Here is a 19,017-nt window from a genome sequence, read left to right as displayed (position 1 = left end):
ACAGCATGTCATCTTTATTCTTCTGGGTTTTATAATGTTTCAATGAAACGTTTACATTTTAAAACCCTTTGAGGGCATATAAGATATTAGACATACGGGTGCTCTGACTTCAGAAGAAATCACTAGGTATATTGCTAAGTAAAGTGAAAAATAATAGTAAACAAAAATAAAACAGTGCATTAAAAATAAAGGCACAAAACAGTGGCCTTGGGAAATAGGCCAGGTGTTGTTACGCTTATAAATGTCTTTTAAGTGCATAGATGTGTTCCTCTTATTGGAACAAATAGTTTCCACCTTCCTGAAACTTCCTTCATAAACTGGTCCTCACAAAAGAAAGGTTTTCTCTCCTCTACAATTTTAAGCAACAGCGACATCATGTGGCCACTCTGGGAGCTAACCAGTCTTCGCTCCCAACTATGAATTTCCCCAGGGAGATATCAATTCGGTTCTGCCTTCCCTTCCGAATAAACTCATTCAAAAATCATTCAGCGAATGGGATGTAGATTCCCATGCTTAGGACAGGCACAATGGTCTGCATCTCTACATAGTCTTATCTAGGGGATCATCCCGTCCCTAAACTCTTAGCCAGGCACAGCCTATTCAGAGACTAACCTAGTCCCACAGCAACCAAATGAAGTTGGTTTGACAAAAAAAAAACACTGAAACGTTCCTAGGGATGAATACATTCTATACGCCAGGTTCAGGAATGGTGACATATAATGTAAGTGTGGTCTTTTCCCACAATTGTCATAAGCCTCCCAGACCAAGTCGAGACGCTTTGCTTTGCACTCAGGTGGCCCCCCTGGAAAGCCTTTGGTAGAATTTATCACAGATGGGTGAGTACTAATGTAAGGTTCCTCCTCCACTAAGTCGAGTCCTCATGAGGGCAGGCAAAGAAGCGTTTTGTTCACTCTTGTTTCTGCAGCCTCTGCCTGTCACTAGTAGATGCTCATCCATTCACTCAACAGATATTTACTGAGCAACTACTGGGTACCAGGCGCTGTTGTAGGTGCTTCAGAGTTTACAGTGAACAAAACAAAGTTCTTTCTGTCATGAAGCTTACATTCTAGTTGGAGCTTCCATTCTCGCTGGAGCAGTCAGGCAATAAAGTAAATAAAGAGGGGAGTAAGTGTCACGGAGAAGTGGAGATGCTACTCTGTGCTGGGGGCTCAGGGACCGCCTGACTCATATGGCAACAGCTGAGAAGAGGCCTGAAGAAAGTGAGGGAGCCAGGTGTGTGGTTAGGAGAAGATTGCTAGAAAACTGAACTTCAACTTGGGAGAGAGGGAAGGAGGGATCCAGGGAGGAGGAGAGGAAGGGAGGAAGGATGAACGCGTGCATCGCTGGACAAGGAATGAGAAGACCTGCGTTCTTACCCTGACTCTTTCATAAGCAGCTGAGCAAACTCAGGTTTTCCTTCCCCTCTCTGAACCTCAGTTTCTCTACTCTAAAGTGAAGAACTTCGATTAGATAGTCGCTAAAGTTCCAGTCAGTTTTAAGACTCTCTATCATGAAAAGTCAGAGATTGTAACCTTTAATGGCATTTTGCGTGTGTGTGTGCGCGTGCTCACCCGTGTGTGATTAATTTCCCAAAGCAATTCCAGGCATTTGTGTTTCTCTCAAGAGTGATTACACACAAAAACCCACACTATTTGCTTACTAGTTAAAAGAAATTGATCTGGAGCCTATGGGTTTAAAGATTGGTTGGTCTCACAGTAAGATGTACACTTCTGGAGATTCGTCATTATGTGCCCAAACACAGTAATTGCTAAAGGATCATGCACTGTAATTTGGCCCTAATAACCATTCAGGTGGGGGTAAAGTGAGCAGTTAGCTACAAGATATCAGCACCTGTTAAGTACATGACATTTTTACCGAGAAATGAATTCCTATTTCGGCAATCCTCTAGTTTGATGGTTTTAGCTGTATTAATGCCTGAAGTTCTCTAGTAATATAATGACAGATACCTACAATACAATACATACACACCATACAATAAACACAGTAACAGAGAAAGTATAAAAGCAGGGTAAATGGGCTCCAGATTTAAAATGGTTCCTTGGTTATATTTTCTCCAACTTCCATCAACACTGTCACATGTGGCACCAAGTACAGAGGACAGGATGGATCCCGTGTTGGACCAGCATCAAAGGGCTTGCCATCAAGATTTCAGGAATCAGCGAAGGTCCATCTGCCCACAAATGTCTTCTTCATTAAACCATCATTTTGCCATATTGTCACCATTAGAGGTTCATTCTTTAGTCTGTTATTATTTCTAGAGTATTTCTTTTAAAATGAAATGATGTCCCTAGAGGGAGCTGCCCATTCCACTTCAAACTGTCCCAAATGCCTCAGGAAGAATAAGCAAGATCAGGGGAGAGACACGGAGATCAGAAGTGCTGATGTGGGAAGGGAGGACAGGATCAACAAGCAATGCAGGAGGGGATAAAGGTAAGAAAAAGTGAGTCCCACGAGGTGAGTTTCTGCTCTGTATGCCAGGATCTGTAGCTAGAACGTCTACTTCTCATGCATGGGAGGCCCCGCTGATGTTATCTTTACAGATGAGGAAACTGAGGCTTGCCTAAAATCTCACAGTTAGCTGTGGAGCTGGGGTTCCATCTCAAGTTCACAGACTCCCCACTGTGCCAGGGAACTGGACCCCTCAAAGAGGAGGAAATACTGAAAAGGAAGAGGGTGAGAGGGGGGCTAAGGAAGTGGAGAGCTTGACCAACCTGCCATTCTGTCCTGAATCAGCCCTGCCTCCCGCCCCATGCCTGAGCAGCAGAGAGTTGCCGGCAGGCCCCTCGGAGGCAGCCATGCATAGCGCTGGACACGGTGACTTGTCAGAGCACTTACCGGGACAGTGCTATCAAGGGCTGTCAACCCCTAAACAAGAGGCTGAGCAGTACTGTGAATGAAGAGTGGGTTCAAAAAACAGGTGCAGCACTTCTGGGCTGTGAAGCCTTGGACATACCATTTAACTTCTCAGAGCCTCCGTTTCCTCTTCTGTAAAATGGGAAGAACAGCTACCTAGGGGGACTTGGTCAAGATGAAATTATATCAAGCCTAGCACTGGGCCCAATACACAACACATACATCAATGCGTGTGGTCCCATCCTTTTTTCCCTCAAAGAGAACCATTAAACTAGGGAAACCTGAGCTCATAATATTCAACCCACTTCCACTCTCCTTGCCCCATAAGCTGTATCTGATCCCATCCCCAGCTTCCATGGGGCAGAAGATCTTGGTCACCTCATTCCCCGGAATGGTCACTGCGCAGAGTCACTGTGTTCATACACTTCCCTGTCCAGGCCCAGCTGAAAGTGCAGCTCCTCCTCTGCTACGGCTGACACAGCAACGGCATACCCATGGGCGCAGCGTGGGTCAGGGTCCTTTTCGAGGTTGTACTCCACTGAAGAGTATGGGGCAGAGGGGGTGAGAGAGCTGAGAATCTAACAAGACAAGCCTTTCTAATTAGTCAGAGCCAAGAAGTGACAGAGCTGACTTCGTAATACGAGACTTATAATTTGCCTACTGGGACCAAGTCAAAATTTCTCATGTCCGTGAGAAAAGGGTCAAAAGTCCTTGACTCAGGGGAAGGATGAAGGCTTCTCTTCCAGAGAGCTCTGCTCCTGCCCCTTTTCCCATCCTCTTCCCACCCCTGTTGGGTCTGTTTATTGAATGCCTTGTACACAGTAGGCATGCAATAGGCATTTGATTAATGAATTACAAATAAATTAAATATTGGATGGATGGAGGAATCAATCTAGTTACATCCTTACTGACGTTGAAAGAGTTTTGTTTGTTTGCTTTTTTAAGCGGGCTACATGCATTCATGCAACGAACAGAGATTGGCTGCAGTGATTCCTTTGTTTGCTGATATATGGTACACCGGTGGGAGAACATATCCCAACACCCAAGTTAATTATTCTCATACCCTATTATCCTCCAAGCCTCCTAGCTTGACTAGATAACACAGCCATGTCAAAAGATTGTATCCCAAAGAAAAAGAAGATTCCACTAGTGTTACTATAATATCCCTGAAAGAAGAAAGCATCTATTCTTGAAGTTAAAGATGGGTGCATGGCTGATTCACTTTGCTATAAAGCAGAAACTAACACACCATTGTAAAGCAATTATATGCCAATAAAGATGTCAAAAAAAAAAGATGGGTGCATGGGTGTTGTTTGTTTTATTGCTCTTTAAATCATCCATGTATGATTTATATACCTTTTTGTATGTAGATTTCCAAAAAAATTAATAAAAATTTTTTAAATGAAAGAAAGGTAAGGAGAGGGTTAACAACTGACTCGAGGCTCTGCAGAAAAGAATAAATCTTTAACCTAAGGCCTCATGCCTTCACCGTGGTGGGCAGCTCCACTGATGGCAGAAGCACAGTGTGGTGCCCGGACGAACAAGTAGACAATGAAAGAAAGAGATCCTGTGATCTTTACATCCTTGGATAGTCTTGAATTCCACACAGCTGTTTCTGGACAAAGGGACATTCTGGAACTGGAGTCTTCTCCCTCGGGACCGATGTCCGTGTCCTTTATTACCTAAGAGTGCTGGGTCTTTGGCGCCAATGATGAAAGCCAGTTCACAGGCTGCCGTGGACAGAGGGCTTTTTGTGCTTTCCCAGTGTACGCGGGGGCAGGCAGGGCAGGCGCCCTGGCACTCCCGCAACCCCACTCAGCTCTGGGGGCGCCGTGGACTCCAGCGCCTCCACACTGACCTTAGAAGCCCCGACAAGCCACTTCAAGGAGATTAACCTCCATCCTATTTGGCAGCTTTTTCTGGGCTTCCACAGGTAGTTGTCTGGACATAACACCTACTGGCAGTTCATCTTAACAGAAAGCAGAAAAAATATAGCCCGACCAAATCCCCACCCAAAGGAATTCACGGCGGCTGCTTTGAGCGGGCCTAGGGTTCCCTTCAGTCAGCCAGCCCTGCCCCTGTGGAGGTATCGGGCTGGGGGCTTCCACCAGGTGGCAGGAGGGCCAAATACATGGAAATTCTCACCAAGAAGAAACACTTTTCCCTTTGGCATCTCCACCATGCTTTTGTGGACTGCAATATTCCAAATGAAAACAAAATTTTTTTAAACAATGAAAATTACCCCACTGTAGAATTATTTTTAAGTTTGAGCTGATTGTTGATATTCTTATATATTTGAAATAAACCGAACCCTCAGTGCGATGACCCATGCAGAACACATCATCAAGTATCCTTGCTCCACATGCAAGGTCAGCCACAATCATATCCACACAGAGTGTGAGATAATCAAACTCTCCCAAACTAATCCCTTTCTACTTTTCTCCCTTTCCCTCTCTTATCTGGTGCACGTGTGTATTTCTGAATGGGGTGTACTCATTTGCCCAGGCTGCTGTAACCAAGTACCATAAACTGGGAGGTTTAAACAACAGAAATGTATTGTCTCACAGTCTGGAGCCTAGAAGTCTGATGGAGGTGTTGACAGGGCTGGTCGCCCTGCAGGCTGTGAGAGGACCACCTGTTCCAGAACTCTCTCCTTGACTTGTGGGTGGTCGTCTTCTCCCTATGTCTCTTCACATCATCTTCCCTCCCTGTGCGTGTCTGTGTCCTACTCTCCTCTTCTTATAAGGACACCAGTGGTATTGGATTAAGGTCCAACCTAATGACCTCATTTCAGCCTCACAGCCCTTAAGGACCCTACCTCCAAGAAGGTCACATTCTGATGTACTGGAGGTTAGGACTTCAACATCTGAATTGGAGACGGGCACAAATTTGACCTGTGACATAGAGCTTTGCCAAAATCCCCTTTCGAAATGTTGACTGCTGCATTTAGGACAAACACAACTTCTTTAACTGGATGCTCCAAGCAGTCACATGCTCAAGAGGATGGAAAGGTGTGGATCTAGTTGAAACACGGAGAGAAATGGGAAAGGCTCTTCCCAAAACAAGATAACATATTGTTTTATAGTGTAAATCAAGCCACAGAGATTTTGTGTTTGTGAGAGAGAACAAATTCATTTCCTCACTGAATTTCCTTGAAGCATGCAATTTTTCTTCTTTTCAACTGTCTTTGTATTCTCTATCTTGCATGTTTATTCATAAATCCACACCTCATAGGACCTACATTTAATCCACACCATGACTATTTAGCAATGCAAACAGTATATTCCATACTCTTTAGATGTTCCAGGACTAACTGGTTACCATCTCCCATCACATACTCATCAGGGGGCAAGGGAATGAGGTGGGTAATTTGATCAATTCAGGTCCCCTCTCAGCTTACCCTCCCTTTTCGATGTCTCTTCCTTAAGTGATGTGATAAATATCTGGCTAATAAATAGCCATAGAGAAGCAAGTGATGTCAGACTCGATAATTTCAATTCTGTTGAGCATCCAAACCAGGGCTGGAGTCCAACAGCTCATGGACACATGCAGTCCCTGCCCCCGGGGGACTTTCGGGCAGCGTGAAGGACAAGGGGCTGTCCACACTTCCTGGTCCTCGTAGAACCAAGATGAAGCAAGTGGGCTTGGCTCTCTTTTTGAGGATTCTTCTGGCTTTTGGTTCCTTTCTACCTAAGAAAGGCTAGAGTTCACCTACAAAAAAGATAACCAGGGTAACTAAAAGTGAATACTGTGTCATCTGAGAAGGAGCTGAAGGAACCAGCCTGGAAAAGATTAAGGAGGCACTAGAGCTGCCAGAGGCAAGAGATTGCTGATTGCTACTGTTAGAAGTTCTGAAGAGCCCACAGGTCAGTATAAGGTCATCATTACAAACATGAGCTGTCTATACTACCTGCCCTGTAAACAGAGAGCTTCCAGTCACTGAAGTGTGGAAAGAAACACCGTTACATAAGCTTTTGGAATTTGAATCCTGGCTTACCTCTTTCTAACCATGAGACCTTAGGTAAATTACATTACCTCTCTGAGCCAATGTCTCTAACCTGTGGTAGATCCTCAAATATTAACACACCTACCCCCTTCCTCCTCAATCCTTTCCTTAGAGTCACAGGTACTAGAAACTCTAACTTCTGTTCCTCTTGTTGAACAAACTGAGATAATACAACATCTCAGCATGGGTGTTTGGCTTTGGGTGTAGGGACAAAATCCACCTAAAATTCCTCTGGGTGACTGAGTAATAACCACAGGGCATAGGTTTTACCACCAGTGTTCCTCCTTTCCTACCCAAAGGGAACCAAGATTTGAGCACCAGTTATCACATAAAACATTCAACTCCATCTTGCTGGTAGTTTTAACCATGTTTAAATATTTCATAGAGAACATTTTTCTTTGAAACACTGTCTTGTCTCACTTTTTAACAGATAGTGACCTGAATTAATGTGGAGAGGCCAGCATAAAGAGCAGAAGAAATTAATACAAGGCAAGCTTTAGTGCTGAAACAGTTGAACACTGTTCAGGATTCTGTTTGTTGGCCTATCCACATATGTGGGATGTCCAAGCACTGTCTTTCAGCACTTCAGAGACTTCCCTGACTGCATGGGTGCTGATGTGTTTAAGAGGCAGGGATATATACACACACATATATTCAGCTTTCCTCCTGGGGTAACTTAGACTGCTGTTCAAAAATATTTACTCCCTGCCTTCCTCCTCCAAGGCAGGAGTATACTTCTGCACCCCTCTGCCTGGGGGTTCAGTCACGTGACTTGATTCGTCCAGTGAAATGTGTGCAGACACAATAGGGCACAGTTCCGAGCCTGGCCTTAGAGCCAGCATATATTTCCATTGATTCTTTGCCCCTCTGCCACTGCCCTGAGAAGAACATCCCCCGTCAGATCACTGCCACCCCTCTGCCTGGGCCGCAGAATAGTACTCGTGAAGCAAACGTGAGCCCAATTCGCAGCCAAGAGCCAAGTCCAGTCGGACCATAACTTGAAGTGGAGCCAACCAACAAAGCACAGCCCCATCCACCAACACTTGATCCTTGAGCAAAAAGAATTAAACCTCCTCCATGCTTGAGCAAATCTCACAGTCTTCTAATTATTACTTGTACCATATGATGTAGATTTAACTACATAATAAAGTGATGAGTATGTGGATGTCATTTCTTCTCAACAGTATAATCTGTAGGCAATGGAAGTGTGTGTTTGTAAATATGTGTGTGTTTGTGTACAACATGATCTATTTCTACTTGCACCACTTCTGATATCCAATGTGTGGGTTCTCCACACCCAGCAGTTCTCCAGTTCTCTGCAGACACCCACTGGGTGTCCTACGATTTAATGCAATTCTGACACTAACCACCCAGGTTTAGCACAGGCCCCACAGATTAAGGGTCCAGTTCCACAGGACTGCCCTCCACTTCAGATGCCAATTACAAGAAGTGGCTCCCCCAGGGTATCCATACTTCTGTTCAACTTGTCTACAAATCAAGGCACTGGTTTGATAATTTACAGTTCACAGAACACAGGGGAACACTTATTATTACTGGTTCATTATAAAAGATACAAATGAACAGTCACATGAAGAGCTACATAGGGCAAGGTCCAGAAGGGTCCCAAGCACAGAAACTTCTGCCCCTGTGGAGTTTGGGCCGCATCACCTTCCCAGCACGTGGACACATTCATCAACCTGGAAGTTCTCTGAAGCCCATCATTTAGGATTTTATGGAATCCATTAATTAGGCACGATTGATTATATCACTGGCTGCTGGTGACTAACTCAATCTCCAGCCCTTCTTCACTCCTTGGAGGTCAAGGGGTGGAGCTGAAATGTTCCTCTAATCACACAGTTGGTTTCTCTGGCAACCAGCCCCCATCCTGAAGCTTCTGCGGGCCCACCCAGAGTCACCTCACTAGCATACTCAGGTATGGTTAAAAGGGGCTAATTATGAGTATCAGAAGATGCTCTTCTCACCCTTATCACTCAGGAAATTACAGGAGTTTTAGGAGTTCTGTGCTGGGAACCAGGGATGAGGCTAAATTACATTCTCATCATGTCACTATATACACATCTTTTTATAAATATAATGAAGAAACTATCAGGTAATGGGCAATAGCCTGGAATGAGAGCCACAGCAGAGAAAACAGCCAGCTCCCTGGGTTGTGGATGATGGTGCTTGCCAACACAGTAGAGCAGTTAATCTGACCCGTTCTTATTTCTCCTGAAAGAGTAAGGTATGAGTGTGAGAGCCCAAGACTGAGCCATGACCCAAAGTAGCTACTGAATCAACCAATTTCTAAAATTCCATTTTCTTCACTGACCTTAATGGCTTTTTTGATTGGACATCATGTGTATCAATCTTAATCCATTTTTACAGTTTATCCGCACTGGAATCCTCATTTTGGGGAAGTTAAATCCCAGCTCTGTCATCATCATTAATTAACATGGATTGAATGTCCACTTGGGGCCTGCTATAGAATTCGGGGGATGAGTCCCTGGGATGACCTTCAGCAGTTGCTTAACCCCTGGGCCTCAGGCGTTGGGGTCCACAACCTGAGCAAAAGCACTGATTCAATAATGTCCTTATGCTGCCAGGCCCATGGTCTCTCTCCCTCAAATGTGAGTAAGGAGAAAATGAAACCTCAGCTGCTCTATTGCTGCTCTGGAGAACATGCAGGTTCAAGAGGCTGGTGAGAGGCCCCCAGGGGACAGATTGGCTGGAAAATGCCAGAATCCTATGTGGCTATAAATGGGATAGAAAGCACAACTCACACCTGTGTGGGGTGGGGACTGTGTTCCGACACAGTGGCGGTGCAGTACTTACGGGTTGGGGTGCTTTCTCAGGGTAACGACGGGTGGCTTCAAATCCAGGGCAAGGGAGCAGGAATGAGGAGCCATGTGATGTTTGGAAACAGAGCAAAACATTGAAAAGGGGGCAGTAAGAGGGGCTTCAAAATGTGCTATTTAGCACCTACATTGGGCTTTTGTTGTAATAAGCAGGAGTCCTGGAATCCCTATGGCACGCGAAACCAAATGGAAAAAGAAAAAACCTCACTCATATTTTATACCACGGTCTGTATATAGCTGCTATGAAGAAAGGGGACAAGAAAAAAAAGGCACCCTACAACCCTCAGTTTCCCCAGCCACAAAATATAAGGATTTTATCTAAATGTTACTCACAGACTGCCCTGTCTGAAGAAGAGGAAAATAATAAAATAGCAATGTGTATATCCAAAAAAATGATGACATTAGCAAAATATATTCATTTTCTACTGCTGCATAACAAATTATCACAAACTCAGTGGCTTAAAACAACACCCATTTATTAACTTGCAGTTCTGTAGGTCAGAAGTCCAGCATGGCATGGCTGAGTTCTCTGCTCAAGGTTTCCTAGGGCTGCAATCAAGGTGTCAGGCAGGCTGTCTCTGTCTGGAGGCTCTAGGGGAAAATCCATGTTCAAGCTCATTCTTGGTATTGGCAGAATTCAGGTCCTTTGGTTGCAGGACGGAGGTTCCTGTTTTCTTGCCAGCTGTTAGTGGGGCATAGCCCTCAGCTCATAGAGGCTGTCCACATTCCTTGCCATGTGGTCCTCTCCATCATCAAGCCAGTTATGGCGCATCAAACCTTCTCATGCTTCAAATCTCTGACTCCTCTACCTCTGACCTCTGGAGCCAGATGGAAAGGGCTCCTGTGGCCACGTTCACATGAATGATCTCCCTCTAAAAGTCAACGGATCTAAAATCTTAATTACATCTGCAAAATCCCTTGTATCATACAATGTAACATAATCATGGGAGTGTTAGCTCATCTTGTTCAGATTCTGCCCACACTCAAGGGGAGAAGATAATAAAAGGGTGAAGGTCACTGGGGTTCATCTTAGAGTTCTGCCTACCAAATAGATTATTCTGTTTCCCCCAAAGTTCCAGGGTCCTCCATCTGCCCTTGGCCTTCTAGAGCTCTTGAGACTATGGTTACATTCAGGTGACTCAAACTTAACTCAATCCTTGTCCCATTCCAGTAGGCCTCCCCTAGGCTACTAGTCAGCTGACCTGGTTAAAAAAAAAAAAAACTAGCTCCCTTTGACCATCACATCTGACTCTTTAATAAGGGAGTTGAAAGAATGAGGGGCAGGAGAGAGGCTAGACCCCAAACTGGCTCTAAGATACCTATTGGTGGAAACTTCACGCACTTTGGCAAACTGGCATAGAAGATACATTACAGAGTCCCCTCCCCATTCTGGGTAAGGCCCACCCTGCCTATGTCAGACTATCACCAGGAAGTAAAGTACATGAAGACTCAAGTTTCATTCCCATCATCCACCATCTACCCAGCCTGGATGATGGAGTGGACAAAGGCTTCCCATAGGCAATATTGTCCTACCCCCTGCTCCATCCACATTCACACAGAGCAGGATGTTCTGGCCCCTCCTCAGGCTTGCAGTTTTACTGCTGAAAAGCTGGGGTAGGTGTTCCACTAGCAGATGGTTTAATGTGCAAGTCAGCCTAAGGAATCTGCTTTTGGGGATAGAAGCTTCAGCCAGCATTCTACCAACAGTCATGGAGCACCTGCTTCTTGCTAAATTCTGTGCAGCAGGTTTGAGAAAACAGCAGTTGGCCTCTGTAATGCGTCCATGGGCCAGGCCTATCTGCTGTGTCCATAAATAAGCCAGCCCCCAAAATAAGGTGATCTCCTGGTTTCCCAAGGAAAAGATCCAAAAGAAAAGGTTGGGGCCCACTCAAATGTACAAAATTTTAAGGATGTACTTGTCAGAGAAAATGTGTACTTCTAATGTATAATTTATAAATTGACCTTTCCATATAGCTAAAAGATCTCATTATATAAAATATATTAATTTGGGGGCATGACTTGTTTCCACTCTCACATACTTTCTTAGCTCAGGCTATCCCAAATTACCATAAATGGGGTGGCTTAAACAACAACATTGATTTCTCACAGTTCTAGAGGCTGGGAGGTCCAAGATCAAGGTACCGGCAGATCAGGGGCCCTCTTCCCAATTTGCAGATGGTCATCTTCTCACTGAGTCCTTACATGGAGGGGACAGAGATGGGGCCAAGCTCTTGTGTCTCTTGTTTTAAGGGCACTAATCCCATTCTAAGGGCTCCACTCTCATGACCTAATCACTTCCCAAAGGGTGCTCCACCGCCTAACACCATCACATTGGGGGTTAGGATTTCAATATATAAATATGTGGAGGACACAAACATTCAATCCATAACACATGCCATGAAACAATTTTATCAGGCTCTTCACATCTGTCTTCTACATCAATGTAACCTCTACCACGAGAACGCCCTTTGGGGGCACCTAACTTGGATGAATATTTTTGAATCCATAGCTCATGCTGTCTCTGAAACTTCATTTTAAGTCACAAGTAACCTTGGTATAAAAACAGTTATTACATTTGCCGTAACTTCTCGTTCGTGTTGTAGTTGTATATTTGTGATCTCCAGGACATACCATTGACTGCATGGCCTTTTAAGTGGTCATTTAAAGGCTTTTTACAACATCATCCATAACTTGCACTTGTGAAGTCACTTCATTCAGGTCTCTGCTCAAACGTCCTTTCTCAGCAAGACTTTCCTTAACCACCATTTCTAAATTACACCCTCTGCCCCCAGCTACCCCCTTTACCTGCTTCATTTTTCTCCATAGAACTCATCTTCCAAGACCTCGTGTTCCCCATGGGCCAGAAATCTTGTCTCTTTTGTTACCATCTATCCCCACTGCTTAGAATAGTATTTGGTACTGTTCTAAGTACCAAATATGTAAGGGACTGATACTTACTTTTAAATAAAAGAGTATTTCCAGGAGTGATCACTAAATTTTATTAAATTACATTAAGTTATTGGATATATATCAAATTTTATTATTTATGTATAAACTTTATATATTATAATATATATGAAATAATATAAATATGAATGTATAAAATTTTATATATTTCCTTAAGTAACACCTACAGGAATGTAAAACTATCATTAATGAAGGTCTTTTTAGGTTAATATGTTTTCTCTAAATAATATTTTTATGAAAAAAATAAAAATTTAAGTAGTCATTGAGAGAGTACCCTGTAATACAAGATAAGAGTTAGGAGTCAATTTTTGGAAGGGTGGGGGTCTCTTCTTATTTGGGTCCATATGCAGGTACACAGCAGTCATTTCTACACTATGAAAAACCCATTTCCTAGTCCTCTATTTTATCCAAGTGTTTTGCTCTCTCAGTTTCCATGGCAATGTCTGTCTTCCTCCATCTCTGTAAACAGTCCTTTCACGATTCTTTTTTACATCTGTCCCTTAAACACAGAAGCCCTCTGTTGGCCTTTTTCCAATCAGACTTGCTCTGTTTTGATTGATTACGCATACAGATTGCTCCTCCTTGGCCAGCCTTCCTAATCTCCTGACAGATTTCCATTTTCCTAAGGTCAGATTCCTGGCTTCCAGGCACCTTCCCGTCCTCCTGCCCACCTGAGAACAGATTTCTTGCCCTGTTTTCAGTATTCTCATCACTGACCCCATCCTACTCCCTCCTCTGGGTAACATATCATTATTTAGATGCACTGTCTGAGCCCACCTACCAGCATGAATTCAGATCTCTTGATAAAGTAAACACAGCAATGCACGGACATGGTACAAAGATGGGAGAGACATATGCACATAGAGAAAATAGTAACTGTCACATAGACATGGATCATATCTGGAGAAGGAGGAATCCTAAAGATCTGGTGGGGAGAGACTGCTGCCAGCAGCAGAGATCACTGCCAAGCACTAGAAGCCTGGACTTCCGAAAGTGCCCACATGACCTGCAAGGTTCCATCACTGACTCCCAGGAAGAAACCCACTAGAATGTGTGAAGCATGGTGAATCTGAAAGTCAGGTAGCCATTGTCCAGTCTGTTGTATATTCACATAGACGATTGGGAGATGGGAAGCAGCAGCCCTTCGGGGGTACTAGCAAGAGAACAAGGGGTCCTGGACTTTACTGAGGCAGAACTAAGGGGCAAAGGGAGAATTAAGCAACACATACTGCCAAAAACCCATAGCCCCTAATTATCCACTTCCCACTGGTCTGTGGTTTGTCATAGACACTTCATAAAGTTAATCCAACTGACTCTTGCACATAGAATTAAAGTTTTTCCCTGGACCCTCAAAATATCGCTAGGAAACAGGAGAAATAGATGGCACTCTGTCCTGCAGGATGGAAAAAGGCACATCTCCTGGCCATTGAGAAGAATCCAGCACTGTTGCCAGAGAGAGAAGAGAAGGGTCAAAGCAAACAGCCCCCGCTTCCTCTGAGAAGGTTTTATTGTTTCCCGATTTGTGATTTCATGAAAAAACATCCTGAAGCACTCTTTGTTTGGTTTTCCCTCTGTTTAGTTTTTGTCTGTAATGTAAGAAGACAGTTGTGGTTATAGGGAACGAAAATACTGTCATTTTTTTCTCCATCTCATGTTTTTTATGATGAATTGCCTCTGAAATTTTTATGCAAGGATTTTTTTTCTTGAAAAAATTGAGCAAATCTCCATTTGCAACTTCTATCACACCTAAAATGGCATATATGCTTCTTAAGAAAGTAAAGCTATTTTAATAAAAATAGTGGCATTTTTAGATATTTTCACAGTTACACAATCTCTTCATACTTGTGTTTCTTCTTTTTTTTTCTTTTTAAAACATTTTCAAGGAAGAATCTGTTCAGAAAATAGTTTCCCTTACTCAGGCATAGTTATGAATTGGTAATAAAGTCAGTACCACAGATTACATCTGGAGCTAGAAATATGTTACAGGCAGTGATTTACAGTCTCATTACAACATAATTTATACAAGGAGAGATGCTAATTTCCATGCATCCTGATTTATTTCATTAATAATTCTTACAGGCAGTATATTCTGTTATTACTGAACTTATTTTAGATCAGTAAGTTTTCAAATTGGCTTATGATCAATTCATAAAAATACTGGAAGTAATCAGATCCATAATAAATTGTTCCATAGAGTGAGATATTACTACTATGTAATAGTATATGGAGATGATATTCGTTTTAATCGGCTACCCAAAAAAGGGAAAATTTATACCATTCTCTGTTTAATTTAGATTATAAAATTCACTAGGGAAATCAAGGAATCGGATAGCTGATAGTTCTTAATAGCAACTGCAGTAAAACACATTTCACTGCTTGAAATTTGTGAGCCTCAATTAATCATGGGCTCAAATAGTTTTTTAAAGTGCTTTATAATCCAAATATTACTATCTCAGTAAGACACTCCAGTGTGTTTATTAATCCATATCTACTCACATACCCTCCCCGACCTTCAGTCACATGCCTTATAGCTCAGCAGGCTTCAAGCAAGATGCCAAAACTCCTGCTCTAATTGTATGATTTTCAGTTACTCCACACTATTTCTTCCCAGAGAAGCATTAAAAAAATAATGCCCTGCCAGTTTAGCCTCCCTCCTTAATGACAATAGGCTATGCATTCATTACATTCTTGGTATTTTAGAGCCTTTCCCTTTAAACTTCCTCTTTAAAAATATTACCTTCCCAGTCCCTACTCCTTTCCTATTTTCTAAAATAAGACAACATCATCATTAAACGCCCCAACATAGACGAGAGTCTGTCCTCCAGAGAAGAGGATGCTAAGTTCTCTCCTGTGAGCTATTCTGCTGATTAATCCCCATTTTCCCTGTATCCTGATGATCTCCACCCTCAGAGGATAGGTCCCTATCCTCTCTGCCATGGTCCCCCCCCAGGACCTAGAAGGTGCATAGTATTTAGTAGATGAGTGAATATGTCACCTGTTAAATAACAAAAATTCAACCAAAAAACTTTTAAAGATCTAATTGACTTTACTGAGTGATTAATGAATTAGGCAGCATCCCATCTGTCAAGGAGAAAGGAGCTCCAAGGAGTTGGACAAAACAGAAGGCTTTTATGGCAGAAGGGGGAAAACAGTGGCATGGGAACCTACCTATAGGAGATGGAAGGGGGCTGTGGGCAGATAACCTTATTGATGCTGACCAGACAACTCCAGACTGACCAGTTAAGACTGTATTCCTGGGGGAGATTAAAACTTCAATTAGGTTGAGTATCAAGTCTTGGTTTGCTGACATGGGCTTAGCACAACGACTCCATTTTGGGCCTATTGTTTCTTTTATAACAATTCCCCACTACTGATCAGACTCTCAGCTTAACTGAGAGATGTGATCAAAATTTAACACATTAGCACCACTCTTGGCTACTGCTCTGTATTCTCGCAGCGTCCGCCAATCCTTGGTGTGGTATCCATACATCATGGTGCTTCTGCTTAATCTTCCTGTGATAGTCACAGGTCAAGGCCTTGGTTTATAATCTTTAAGTCTGTCGTTCCCTTTGTTTCTTTTCTGGCATTCCAGTCTTAGGGAGCTCATTTGCTTGGTAGTGAGCAGCTCCAAACATGCATTTAAAGCTTTTGAGAGAATACAAAGCACCAGGGAGATTATTATGATTATAATAAGCAGGATAATTCCCAATGTCTGGAGTGCATGGAGCCATGGTCCCCAAGACCCAAACCAATCAAAATCAAATAAGACAAAGAAAGACCCCGTTGAAGGAGTCATCTTTTTAAGCCAAGAGGCTTGCTCAGTCATCTTAATGTAACTGAGTTTCAACTTCTACAGAAGTGTTAATCCAGGTGTAGCAGGTGGTGCTGGCCACAGCACAAACGCTTTATGGATCAGCTGAAAGGTAATAAAGGGCTAGCCTATTATCAAGAACAACTTTGGCCAGAGAGTCTAAGAATTTTTGTTAGGCACCTATTGCTTTACCTGCGGATTCTGCAATATTTTTGAATTAAAGAGAGGTTTATGATCATATTTTCATTTACATTTATTCTTAACCAGTGAAGTAGGGATCTGTCATAGGGGGCTTATTTTGAACCATGAATGCCTCCTGGTAATTCTTTTTTTTTTTTTTTTTTTTTTTGCGGTACGCGGGACTCTCACTGCTGTGGCCTCTCCCGTTGTGGAGCACAGGTTCTGGACACGCAGGCTCAGCGGCCATGGCTCACGGGCCCAGTCGCTCCGTGGCACATGGGATCTTCCCGGACCGGGGCACGAACCCATGTCCCCTGCATCGGCAGGCAGACTCTTAACCACTGCGCCACCAGGGAAGCCCGCCTCCTGGTAATTTTCATTTGAATCTGTGGCTCAGGACTAGAGAAGTGACAGCCATAGAGGCCAGTAAAAATTTAAGGGTCTGAAGACCACACAGGCAGTTTTATTCTGGTTACCCTTGTTTTGTGTCCCTTTCTTTGTATAGGGCCTGGAAGCAGAGGTCCCCATGTTTGGGGCTTTTAACCAGAGACAGGGAGATGGACCAGAGAGTCTCTAGCATCATGGACAGATCAGAGTTTTCTGATGACAAATCCAGCAGTCAGAAATGTTATCCCACACCCCTCAGCAATGGCCTAGGAGATATGGATGATGGTATTATCTCTCCAGGCCAATGCCAGAGTAAAGAAAGGGAATGGAAAAAAGGTTTTATGGTTATTTAAAATAAGAAGTCTTGACCCAGTGTCATAAAAAGAAGCAGTCTACCTCGATATCAGCTACTTCTCTTCCCAATTTTATTTGGAGGTCTCTAGCATCTGTACAGGACCAGATGTCAGGTGGAGGCATCTTCAGCTGTGAGACACCCAAGGCTCGAGTCCCTGATGTTTGGCTGCCATCTGGGTAGTGAAGAGGACCTGGTATAGTCCCTTCCAAGAGATTTTAGGGCAGTCTTTGTTCTTACTGATTGCAAATCAAAAGTGTGGGAGAAAACTGGAAACATTAGTTTGGAGAGTTATAGCCAAATATCTGAGGAACCTAGAAAATTTCAGGATCCAGTCCAATTTACAGGTATATAACAAAACCTCAAGACAATTAACAGGACTATAATTCAATAGAGACAAGGGTATAAACATAATTTTTCTCTCTACAATTATCCCCATTTCCTTATTTCCAAGGATCATCACAGTAAAACTAATTTATCTGTGTTAAATGTGGCTTAGTTATTTATATAAGTGCAAGAAGAATAGTGATTGACCATACAAGGTCTTCTGAAGACGCTGTGCTGAGACTTTTTATCAGGAGTCCCAGATTGAACTCTTAAAAGCCTCTCCAGGCCAGGAAGCCAAGCCAAAGTTCAAGCAGTTCCTTAAAGCTGTTTGGTCATATCTGAGTCTATGCATATCTCACTCAAATATAATATTCCAGTCAAAGCCTTAGTCATATAGCCAATGTTTCTTATTGTATCCTCTTATAAGGAGAACAGATTTCTGTTGAATTTAAGTAAACAGCTAACTATATTACCATGAAAACAATACTCAAGAGCGCTTCTGAATTTTGGAGGGATGAGGTAGGGGGGAAAAGTAAATGTGTCATCTTTGTTTACAATGGTATATTTTACCAAATCACTCTTAGCTTTAAGAGAAAAGAGAAAAGGTTTCTGTAAATCTGGACAAACAAAACATTAAGGAATTTATTCAGTCCCATGTAATTAATACTTGTTCTGATTAAATCCAGTTTTTTCACTAGTTCTGGAAATTCTTAACCGAGTTCAGTTTTATGATTTTAAAGTTATTGGAAACTGTACTTGTCAAAATTTTCTTTCATGAATTTTCTCGAAGATGAAGCACCTTTGTAGGAATGGTTTTGAAAAAGCATCAGAATAAAACAAAAACTATCTGTCATAAGTTTTAAACTGTGTACCGTTCTGAGTAACATGGTGAAATCTCATGCCCTCCCACCCAGGATGTGAATTATCCTTTTGCCCAGCACATCCTCATTGTATATGCTACCACCCATCAGTATAGGAAAAAACATAGTATATCTAAGGTTCTGTACTATCCATGGTTTCAGGCATCCACTGGGGGTCTTGGAATATATCCCCTGTAGAGAAGGGGGGGACTACTGTAATTTTGAGCATTTTTATAAATACTAAATTTATATAAGCATTTGTTTAAGTCAATTAAATAGAATTTTAGTAATACTATCTGAAGGTAGAAAATACTACACATCTACAACATACATATATAGATACATGTAAACATACAACAGACATGGAGACCTTATGGTTTCATTTTTAAATTTTAACC

Source organism: Mesoplodon densirostris, chromosome 15 (genome assembly GCF_025265405.1).
Source record: "Mesoplodon densirostris isolate mMesDen1 chromosome 15, mMesDen1 primary haplotype, whole genome shotgun sequence".
Lineage (NCBI taxonomy): Eukaryota > Metazoa > Chordata > Mammalia > Artiodactyla > Ziphiidae > Mesoplodon > Mesoplodon densirostris.
This window is presented reverse-complemented; position numbering follows the sequence as displayed.